General features: G+C 40.1%; 1 protein-coding gene and 1 pseudogene across 3 annotated transcripts in view; one reads left to right on the forward strand and one right to left on the reverse strand.

Moving 5' to 3' along the window:
- The window catches only part of RHOA (ras homolog family member A), a 62239-nt gene that overhangs the window by 27461 nt on the left and 22465 nt on the right, over positions 1–12313 (forward strand). The gene's annotated exons all lie outside the window — the stretch shown is intronic.
- On the reverse strand, positions 880–2512 carry LOC106979238 (eukaryotic peptide chain release factor subunit 1-like; annotated as a pseudogene).

The following is a 12313-nucleotide window of genomic DNA, read 5'->3' on the forward strand; positions in this document are numbered from 1 at the left end:
TTTTTGTTATTTTGGAAGGTGAATATTTACTAGATAGACAAGAGGTGGGGAGGATTCCTAGGCAGAAGGAAGATGTGTCTAGGACCAAATATGCCTTTACTTTGTATAAAATTATATTGTGATGCAGATGATAATGGAATACAGTGAATTGGACCCTTTACCTGGAGACTTGGAGGTGACTTTCAGTTTCAGAGAACTTTGTTGGAAAACATTGCTAATGCAGTGCAGTCCTTAATAGCCAGGAGGTATCTTTGTGATCCAGGATGGCTTTGTGATCCAGGCTTAAATTTCCTTTTTTTTTTTTTAAGTTTATTTATTTTATTTACTTTGAGAGAGAGAGAGCACGCAAGCGAGCACACGGGCATGCAAGCAGGGGAGGGGGACACAGATTCCCAAGCCGGCTCCACACTGTCAGCACAGGGTTTGAACCCATGAACCTAAGATCATGACCTGATCCGAAATCAAAAATCAGATACTTAACCTACAGAACCACCCAGGTGCCCCTGACTTAAGTTTTTGATCTTTGATCCCTGAGCTGATTTCTCTATCCCAACATCTTTCTTACTTACCTCTCAGTGAAGTTCTTATTTGTTATATTGCTTAATTGCTTAATGAAGCCAGCTTTGTAGACAGTTACAGTTTTTTTAAGATTTTTTTAAAGTTTTTATTTTATTTTTTTTTTTGGTTCCAACATTTCACCACATGTATTTCTTCTCATGCAGTCTAAGCTGAGAATGCCATGTAAATGGGTCACTGCAAAATGCAGCAGTTTTTCTGCAATCAAGATAAGAAACAAACCAGTATGATCTCATTTCTATTAAATTTTGAAGGTATACGCAGTTAAGTATTTTTGATACTGTGTATGAAGGTTAAAAAAAAACCATTTTTTTTTTCCATAAAGTACAAGAGCAACCAATGTTACTATTGAGTAAAAGTAAAAACTGGGATACTTTCTTAAATTAGTCCAAAGTGGCATTTTAGGAACTTAGTTGTAGGCTGCTGCGCTGACACCATGACAAAACAAAGTGTAGGGTTGGGTCTGGTTTTGTTTCGGTTTTCTTTTCAGTATCCAGTGCCCGTGGATTAAGTTCTGGAAGTGTTCCAATTGTAAGGCAGGGATCTGTTTGGATTCCACCACGGGTATGCTTCTTGGGTTGGATGCTAGAGGGTGAGGCATGTTTTGCCAGACCCATGTCGATTACCTAGTATTCATCAAGATCAAAAAATTCATCATCTCTTCCTTGGTATTCCATTCCTTGGAAATCTACTCGGTACCACAGAATACCTCCAGTTCCACCAAATCCTTTCACAAAGTGGGATCCTTCTTGTGACTTATGTGTGACAATTTCCAACATAGCTCCAAATTTTTTATAGTTGTTAGCAAACCATTCCAGCAGGGGCATGCTTTCAGTCAGCTTGTGTTCTTGTCCTGTCTCTTTGTGAAATGAGATTTATCCTTCTCTTGTTCTGGAGTTAGATAGAGAATTTTCTCCTCTTCTGTGGCTTGGCAATAAAGAACATATCTCATTATATCCAGATTTTCATAGGCTATTAGAATCTCTACAGCTCCCATTTCTAAAGCCTTTAGTGTATCTTCAATTCCAAAACAGTACTTCCCTGTGTCCTGACTGATTCATCGAAGTATCATCCTATTTTCTTCTCTTGAAGAATGAATCACACGTTGGAGAGGACTTCAGTAGTTAACTCAGTAGCTTGGTTGAATCCATTTTCACCACCATAGGATATATCAACTAATTTTAAAACTTGATTGCAACCTCTGATCAAACCTATCAGATTGACTTAGTTCACTTTTAAAGTCAGCTGATCCGGCTAAAAGAAGACCAGCCACATTCACGTTGTCTGCAGAAATAAACAGCTGTACAGCAGTCTTAGCTACTTTCCGAACATAGTTATGTCACTTTTCCATTCTTAAATGAACAAAACGCAAGGCTGACTGATCTCCTCTATCATGTTTCTTTGGGAGATCCACGGTAAATTTGTGTAGGACTTCTCTTGTGTTTCCTTGGAGTGTGCCAAAAAGTGTATCACTACCGTCTATTACAATGAAGCCAAACTTGCTGTCATCCGAAGGTAGTGCTGTAAGAGCCTCTGTATGGAATTTGTTGTCACACAAGTACAACAATGTATTAATTGGTTTGAAAAGTTCAAAGTTAATGTTGACTTTCTTTTCCTTTCCTTCTTGTGTTACAATGGTACCACAGTAAACAACGAGGCCATTTGGAGGTACTTTGTTATAAAGTTTGAGTTTTTGTTGTATGGATGTAATTCATGGCTCCCAGGACTGAAAGGCGGTTTACTCATGACTTAATGTTAGATGCAGTTCCAAACTCATCTGCTAACACTTTTGCCACTTGGGAAATCTGATCTTTGGGAGAAATGATCAATGATACCATGCTTGTGTCATTGCCGCGGGCTGCCTCGAAGCTCTTGGTGAGCTTCTTGATCTTCCAGATCTCCACATTCCTGTCAGCACACTGGGATCGTCTGCCATTTTCTTGTCTCCTCCTCCCTAACAGCCCAGTCCTGGGTGGCAGCGGCTGCTCCTCCCCACCAGCAGCTCTGACATAGGACACTGGCTCCCTCTCTCCAGGCAGTTGCATGTGTTGGAATCTGCTCACATGGGCCTGTCTAAAGTTTATTTTATTTTGAGGTGGAGACAGAATCCCAAGCAGGCTCTGCGCTGTCAGCACAGATCTCAACAAGATGCTCAAAACCATGAACTATGAGATCATGACCTGAGCCGAAGCCAGGAGTTGGATGCTTAACCAACTGAGCTACCTAGGTGTCCTGAGTCTAAATTCTTCTACATGTGAATATATGGTTTCCCCCAGCACTGTTCAGTGAAAAGACTGTCCTTTTTCATAGAATATTTTGGTACCATGTCAAAAATCAATTGGCCATATTTGTGAAGGTTTATTTCTGGTGTCTTTATCTTATCCCATTTGTTTATTATTATTTTCTTTTTAAAATTTAATTTATTTTTTTAATTTACATCCAAGTTAGTATATAGTACAACAGTGATTTCAGGAGTAGATTTCTTAATGCTCCTTACCCGTTAGCCTGTCCCTCTGTCCCACAGCCCCTCCAGTAACCCTCTGTTTGTTCTCCATATTTAAGAGTCTCTTATGTTTTGTCCCCCTCCCTGTTTTTATATTATTTTTGCTTCCCTTATGTTCATCTATTTTGTATCTTAAAGTCCTCATAGGAGTGAAGTCATATTTGTCTTTCTCTAATTCCACTTAGCAGAATACCCTTCAGTTCCATCCATGTAGTTGCACATAGCAAGATTTCATTTCTTTTTGATTGCCAAGTAATACTCCATTTTGTGTATGTATGTATATATATGTGTATGTATGTGTATACATACACACCACATATTCTTCATCCACTGGACATTTGGGCTTTTTCCATACTTTGGCTATTGTCGATAGTGCTACTATAAACATGGGGGTGCATGTGTCCTTTCGAAACAGCACACTTGTACCCCTTGGATAAATACTGAGTAGTGCAATTGCTGGGTCGTAGGGTAGTTCTAGTTTTAATTTTTTGAGGAACCTTCATACTGTTTTCCAGAGTAGCTGCACCAGTTTGCATTCCCACTAGCAATGCAAAAGAGATCCTCTCTTTCCGCATCCTTGCCAACATCTGTCGTTGCCTGAGTTGTTAATGTTAGCCATTCTGACAGGTGGGAGGTGGTATCTCATTGTGGTTTTGATTTGTATTTCCCCGATGATGAGTGATGTGGAGCATTTTTTCATGTGTCGGTTGGCCATCTGGATGTCTTCTTTGGAGAAGTGTCTATTCATGTCTTTTGCCCATTTCTTCACTGGATTATTTGTTTTTTGGGTGTTGAGTTTGATAAGTTCTTTATAGATTTTGGATACTAACCCTTTATCTGGTATGTCATTTGTAAATATCTTCTTCCATTCTGTAGGTTGCCTTTTAGTTTTGCTGATTGTTTCCTTCGCTGTGCAGAAGCTTTTTATTTTGGTCCCAGTAGTGCATTTTTGCTCTTGTTTCCCTTGCCTCTGGAGACGTGTTGAGTAAGAAGTTGCTGCAGCCAGGGTCAGAGAGGTTTTTGCCTGCTTTCTCCTCGAGGATTTTGATGGCTTCCTGTCTTACACTTAGGTCTTTCATCCATTTTGAGTTTATTTTTGTGTGTGGTGTAAGAAAGTGTTCCAGGTTCATTTTTCTGCATGTCTCCGTCCAGTTTTCCCAGCACCGCTTGCTGACGAGACTGTCTTTATTCCATTGGATAGTCTTTCCTGCTTTGTCAAAGATTAGTTGCCCATACATTTGTGGGCCCATTTCTGGGTTCTCTATTCTGTTTAATTGGTCTGAGTGTCTGTTTTTGTGCCATTATTATTATTTTTATTTTAAATATTTATTTTGAGAGAGAGAGAGAGGTGTACAAGCTTGCACGCGAGCAGAGGTGGGGCAAGGAGAGATTTCTAAGCAGGTTCTGTGCTGTCCTTGCAGAGCCCGGCACCGCGGCTCAATCCCATGTACCATGAGATCATGACCTGAGCCGAAATCAAGAGTCAGACACCTAACTGAGCCACCCAGGGGTCCCTGTGTATTTTTAAAATTTTTAAGTAATGTCTGCATCCAGTGTGGGCCTCAAACTCATGACCCTGAGATCAAGAGTCTTATGCCCCACTGACCCAGCCAGCCAGGCGTCCTTCTGTAGATCATTTTGTACAGTACTGTTATATTAAAAGTATCAAGTCCTTGGGGTGACTGGTGGCTCAGTCAGATGAACGTCCAACTCTTGGTTTAGGCTCAGGTCACGATCCCAGTGTCTCTCTCTCCCTCTCCGTTGCTCATGCTCACTCTCTCTTAAAGTCAAGTCCTTAAATTCATGAACATCGGATATCTTTTCATTCACCTTTGAATACCTTTTCCTGTGTTTATTGGCCATTTTAGAAAGCTGCTTTTTTGAAAAAGGATTACTTTGGACTAAAATTCAATCTGATTGGAGAAATAAGATTCCTATGAAACATTCTAAAATGCAGATTGAGATTTTATAATAGAAGCCGAAAGAGTAGCTCAGACAATCACTAAGAAGCAGATAAAAAGATTTCAGAGAAATTATAAGACTCAGTAAAATTTAGCTCTGGGTACGTGGTGGGTAGGTACTTCATTTTACCCATACAGTAAAGCTACACATACACTAACTCAGAGGTTCTTAAAGTTGAGCATGAGTCAGAATTACCTGGAGGGCTTGTTTAAACCCAGATTAATGGACTCACTCTTAGAAGTTCTGATTCAGTAGGTTTGTAGTCAGAGCTGAGAATTTGCATTTCTTTCAGGTTGTCAGGTGAGGTTGATAGCACTAGTCTGAGGACCACTTTCAGAACCACTAACTAGAAACCCAGGATTCTTAAGGAAATAGCAGCTAGTTGAAGTGTTATGGCTAGATACTTGCCTTAACAAGTTATTTTGTTAATTGAAAAATAATGATTTTAGGATTAAAAATATAGGGCATTAGGTCAGTCATTAGTGTCTTACAGTATTTACTTTTTGTCCAGTGAGCAGTTGTTACTAATTTCCAATTCAGTTAAACTAGGAAGGCTAGAATGTTGTATACTAAATTCTAGGCTAAATGAGCACTCCAGAAAGCCTTCAGGAAGCTATTTAGACATATATGCATCTACATCATGGTCACAGAAACATGAAGAAATTACCAGACTGCTATGTGAAATGGAGACAATTGAATGTTAATGTGTGATTGTGGTTTACCTGCCCCAAGTGCAGGAAGCAGCCACTCTTAACTGCTAAAAAATGTCTGATGGACAGACCACTTCCACACTGCAACTAGATGAGCAAGGCAGGCAGGAGTGCAAATAGGCTGTAGTTACCACAGGAAATCATCAGACTTGTAAAAACAAGTGTGAAAAGGGCTGGCTACCACTTATCAGTCTTACTGTAGCGGAGTTTCTTGTAGCTACCTAAGCCACAACCCTTGCTTGACATCCATCTGTCCCCCAGTGAGAGTAAGCAGACTTAAGACACACTAGAACCAAGAGTTGCTAACTTCATAGCAATTCAAACATACTTGATGTTTGGCAATTCTTTTCTTCCTTTTTTTATGTAAATGACATTCTAAAAAGAATGGGTGCAAAAAAAAATCATAAAAGGCTAGGAAACATGAAATAAATGTAACATAGGTTTAGAACCACAAGACTTAAAAAAAAAAAAAAAAAAGTAATCTCTACCCCCAACATAAGACTTGAACTCATAACCCCAGTATCAAGACTTGCATGCTCTGTCTAGTGAGCCAGCAAAGTGCCCCAAAACCATAGGACTTTGGATCAAAAAATCAAAAACTCAATGAGAAATAATTGAAGAGTAATCAATCCTCCTAAGTTACATTTTTTTTTTTTTAATTTTTAATGTTTATTTTTGAGAGAGAGAACATGAGTCAGGGAGGGGCAGAGAGAGGGAGACACAGAATCTGAAGCAGGCTCCAGGCTCTGAGCTGTCAGCACAGAGCCCAACCTGGGGCTCAAACCCACAAACCACGAGATCCTGACCTGAGCCGAAATCAGACGCTAAACCAGCTGAGCCACCCAGGCAACCCCTAAGTTACATATTGACTTAATTTTTAACAATGTCACTAATGTTTACTTGGGTAGGCAAAGGAGAAAAGGACACTACGAGCTATAGGATTGCTTCTTGACATTTGAGGGTGAGGAAGGAGGGCAAGAAAGTGGAGTGTTTAGAAATAGGGACTCTGGAACAGATTGCTTATTTGTTCAGTGTCCATTTCTGCCCCTTACTGGCTAGTAATCCAGTTAAGTTGAGCAAGTTAATCTTTCTGTATTTCAGTTTCCTTATCTATGAAATGAGAATACTAGGCTCTATCTCATAGGGCAGTTACGATTAAATGTGTAAATAAAAAGTAAAGTTTGTAATAGCATTTTTAAGTGTTTACTATTTCTGGCATTTCCCTATTATTTCCTACAAAGTGGTGAGAGACCAGGCTTCTCCACCTTTAAATATATATGGGTTTAGGCATATGTAAGGAGAAGAAGGAAGCTGGGAAGGAGAGGACTGCAAAAAACAAAAGATGACCTAAATAAATGGAAAGACATCTTGTCTTCGTGGATTTGAAGACTTAATACTGTAAAGGTGATAATAATTCTCAAATTGATTTATAGATTCAGTGCAGTCCTTATTAAAAACCTCAGCTGCCTTCTTTGCAAAAATCAGTAAGCTGCTCCTAAAATTCATTTGGAAATCCAGGGGACCCAGAATAGCCAAAACAATCTAGAAAACAGAACAGTTGGAGGACTCACACCTTCTGGTTTCAAAACTTATTACAAATCAACAGTAATCAAGACATAAGAATTAAAACTATACAACGCTTAGAAAAAAGCATTAGGGGGTGCCTGGGTGGCTCAGTCAGTTGGGCGTCCAACTTCAGCTCAGATCCTGATCTCACTGTCCATGAGTTCGAGCCCTGCGTCGGGCTCTGTGCTGACCGCTCAGACCCTGGAGCCTGTTTTAGATTCTGTGTCTCCCTCTCTCTCTGACCCCCCACCCCCCCACTCATGCTCTGTCTCTCTCTCTGTCTCTGTCAAAAATAAACATTAAACAAATTTTTTTTAAAGAAAAAAATCATTAGGTTTTTCATGACCTTGGATTTGGCAGTGATTTCCTAGATATGACACAAATTACAGTGAAACTTTGGTTTGTGAGCATAATACATTCCGGAAACATGCTTTGTAATCCAAAGCACTCGTATATCAAAGCGAATTTCAAGGGGCGCCTGGGTGGCTCAGTCGGTTGAGCGTCCGACTTCAGCTCAGGTCATGATCTCACGGTTTGTGAGTTCGAGCCCCGCATCGGGCTCTGTGCTGACAGCTCAGAGCCTGGAGCCTGCTTCTGCTTCTGTGTCTCCCTCTCTCTCTGCCCCTAACCCACTCGCATTCTGTCTCTGTCTCTCTCAAAAATAAATAAACATTAAAAAAAAAAATTTTTTTTTTAAAGCGAATTTCAAGAACCATTGGCTCAGTTGTGATCACGTGACATTTGGCATCACAAACCACCCATATTGCAAGACACCACTCACTTATCAAGTTAAAATTTATTAGAAATGTTTGCTTATCTTGTGGAACACTCGCAGAACAAGTTATTCGCAATCCAAGGTTGTAGTATCAGCAGTCAAGGAAAAAATTAGATATTGGACTGTATCAAAATTAAAAACTTATGTGTCTCAAAGGACACCGTCAAGAAAGTGGAAACAAACAAAATAGTGGAAACAATCCAGTTCAAAAATGGGCAATGGATTTGAATAGATGTTTTCCCAAAGAAGATTTACAAATGGCCAATAAGCATATGAAAAGATGCTCAACATTATTAGTCATTAGGGAAATGCAGATCAAAACCATATTTAATACAAGGGGCGCCTAGGTGGCTCAGTCAGTTAAGCATCCGACTTCAGCTCAGGTCACGATCTCTCAGCCATTTGTGAGTTCATGCCCCACGTTGGGCTCTGTGCTGACAGCTCAGAGCCTGGAGCCTGCTTCGGATTCTGTGTGTAACTCTCTCTCTCTCTCTGCCCCTCCCCTGCTTGTTCTCTCTCTCTCTCGCTCTCTCTCAAAAACCAAATAAAACATGAAAAAAAAAAACTCATATGAGATACCACTTCACACCCACTTAAATGGCAATAATTAAAAAAACAAAAAAGAAAATAACAAGTGTTGACAAGGATGTGGAGTAATTGGAATCTTTGTACATTGCCAATGGGAATGTAAAATGGTACAGCTATTGTAGGAAACATTTTGGCAGTTCTTAAAAAAGCTAAACATAGAATGCCTAACAGTTCCACTCCTAGGTGTATATTTGTTCGAAGGAGTTGAAAGCAGAGACTTGAGCAGATACTTACTTGTATACCAGTGTTCATTGCAGCATTATTACAGTAGCTAAAAGGTGAAAGTAATGTCAAGTATCCATCAGCAGGTGACTGGACAAATAAAATGTGATATATCCACACAATGGAAAATTAGTGCAGCCATAAGAAGGAATGAAATTTGATACATGCTACAACATCGATGAACATTAAACATTATGCTGTGTGAAGTAAGAACAAATGACAAATATTGTGTAATTTCATTTATATGAGATATGTAGAACAGGCAAATTTATAGAGAGAGTAGATTAGAGTAGTTTATCAAGGGCTAAGGGGAGAGAAGAATGGGGAGTTACTGCTTAATGGTGATGTTTCTCTTTGAGGTGATGAAAAAGCTTTGAAAATAGATAGTGGCAATGATTGCACAACATTGTAAATGTAATTATTGCTAGTGAATTGTTGTAAAGGAAAAAACATCTCCTGTTTGTATCTTTACTCTCAGTACACCACTATAACATCTTCCATTTCTCATACTTCTGGTCACCAAATATGGAGGAGGGTCCCCCACCAAACATTTCTGCAACACTGACTGATGTCTTACAGTTCAGTTCAGTTCTGACACTATCTACCTGGAGTTAGCATCAGATCCCACAGGTTAAACATTCAGTCCCACAAGACTGCCCCACAGCTCCCCACTTCAGACCTCAGTAGCAAGTCCAGGTTGTTACCTGTATTTCTCACTGACTGAATATAAATTCCATGTTACCGTGATCTCTTCCTGGAAGCCAATTTTCCAGAACAGCTCACAGAACTCAGGAAAATATTTTGTTAGATTACCAGTTTATTGTAAAAGGATATAACCCAAGAACAGCCAGATGCATAGGGCAAGATATGTGGAAAGGGGTGCGTGGAGCTTGCTTGCCTGCCCACCCAAGATGTGCTGCTCTCTCAATCCCTGCACATCTCCACCAACCTGGAAGCTCTCTGAATCCTGCCCTTTGGTTTTTTGGAGGCTTTAAGTAGGCACAATTGATTAAATCATTGGCTTTTGGTGATTGCTTCAACATCCAGCCCCTCTTCTCTACCCTAGGTTGGGGGGCAGGCACTCAAAGTTGCAACTCCCTAATCACAAGGTTGGTTTTCCTGGCAACCAGCCCCCATCTTTAGGGATTTTCCAAAGTCACTTCACTGACATAAGCTCAGGTGTGGTTGAATAGAGTTTGTTATGAATCGTGAGACACTCCTTTCACTTTGATTGATCATCCCAGAGCTGTTTCAGGAACTGGAGCTATTTGAAGACAAAAGACCAAATATAACAAAAAATCCTCCCATTGTTCATGTAATTTAGGAAATTACAAGAGTTTCAGGAGCCATATGCCAGGAACAGAGACTAAGACCAAATATATATAAATCACAGTATTACAGTTGCATACTTAAAAATAGTTAAAATGGGGGGTGCCTGGGTGGCTCAGTCAGTTAAGCTTCTGACTTCAGCTCAGGTCATGATCCCATGATTCGTGGGTTCGAGCCCTGTGTCGGGCTTTGTGCTGACAGCTCAGAGCCTGGAGCCTGTTTCAGATTCTCTCTCTCTCTCTCTCTCTCTCTCTCTCTCTCTCTCTCTCTCTCTCCCCCTCCCTCTCTCTCTCTCTCTCTCTCCCCCTCCCTCTCTCTCTCTCTCTCCCTCTCTCTCTCTCTCCCTCTCTCTCTCTCTCCCTCTCTCTCTCTCTCCCCCTCTCCCTCCCCCCCTCCCCCCCTCTCTTCCCCCCCCCCCCCCCGTGTCTCCAAAAAGAAAAAAAAAAAGGTAAAAAAAATTAGTTACAATGTCCTTGGGTGGCTCATTCGGTTAAGCATCTCACTCATTTGGCTGAGGTCGTGATCGCGTTTGTGAGACCTAGCCCCATGTTGGGCTTTGCACTGACAGCACAGAGCATGCTTGGGATTCTTCCTTTCTGTCTCTTTCTTTCTTTCTCTTTTTCTCTCTCTGACTCACTCTCTGTGTCAGAAATGAATAAGTAAAACATGAAAAAAATTGTTAAAATGGCAAATTTTGTTATATATTATCACAACTTCTAAACATTAGTAACGTAATATACCAAAACCCATTGAATTGTATAGTTTTCTCCAGCTTTATTAAGGTATAATTGACATAAAACATTGTGTACATTGAAGGTGTACAAAGTGGTTTTTTTTTTTATTCATTAGCTGACACCTGCATCATTTCATATAATCACCATAATTTTTTGTGGTGAGATCATTTAAGATTTACTCCTTAGCAACTTTCAAGTGTGTAATACAGTATTAATTGTAATCACTATGCTGTACATTTGATCCCCAGAATTGTATACTTTAAATGTGTAAATTGTATGGTATATGAATTATATTTCAGTAAAGCTATTTTTAAGAAAGATTTTGTGTGTGTGTATACACACACTTTAATAGAATAGCTTCTTTTCACATGTGTCTATTCCCATCCATCCCCCATACCCTCCACCGTGTAACCAGTTAGGTGTCCTTCCACAACACGTTTGCTTACGTTTGTAGACGTGTCCTAGTTTATCTGTTTGCTGGCAGAAATATAGGCTAATAGAGTTTGAGTATGATTGACTTGTAGGCCTCTTTGGCAAGGAGTAAATCCTTTGTTGTCTGTCCCTGTTGCACAGATTACATTTCAGCAGCCTCTGTAAAAGTACATGGGGAACTGTAGACCTTAGGCCAGAATGGTTTTTCAGTTTGAAAATTAATGTGTCTTAATAACATACTGGCCTTACATTCAGTAAATTCAAATAACTCTTAAGCTTCTTTCCCCATTGATAAAATGGGAATGAATGACAATTATATCTGCCTTTGGAAGTTCAGGATCAAATAAGTTCCTGCCAAATGTATGAGAAGGGCATTGTGATATACCAGTGTAAGGTATCATGGTCACTCATGAAGGTCCACACAGTTTGTTAGGATTTGTTGCAGTATAGCAGATTTTGAAACTTCTGACACCATTTGTATTATTAAAAAGAAGTCCAGAAGAATGGTTAGTATAGTGTTTTGGTCTTTTTTTGAAGTTGTATGTTAGGTAATAGGCAGAAATGTAGTTGAGAGCCACAACCAGCATGCGATTAGCACTATGAGATATGGCAGTGAAGTTTATCTTGTGGTTGTCCTCCAAAATCCCGGGCCTCTGGTAGGGCCAGTGAGGTATATGCTTTGGAAAGTGCTTCATTAGCAGTCCCAGCCGAGGAGTCACCCTGAAAAGGAGCATTGCTCCAAGTACTTATGACCATGTTGGCCAGGATTTGCACATCACACACAAAAAAAAACATTCTTACCTTCTGTCCTCACTGCTGTTCAGGGGAGAAAGTTTATGTCCCAACAGCCCGTTTCCTCTTGCGGAAGGAAGATGGTGGTTTCCACAAAGGTGTCATCTTGCCATTCATTCCCAGC

The sequence above is a fragment of the Acinonyx jubatus genome, chromosome A2 (assembly GCF_027475565.1).
Source record: "Acinonyx jubatus isolate Ajub_Pintada_27869175 chromosome A2, VMU_Ajub_asm_v1.0, whole genome shotgun sequence".
NCBI classification, from domain to species: Eukaryota; Metazoa; Chordata; class Mammalia; order Carnivora; family Felidae; genus Acinonyx; species Acinonyx jubatus.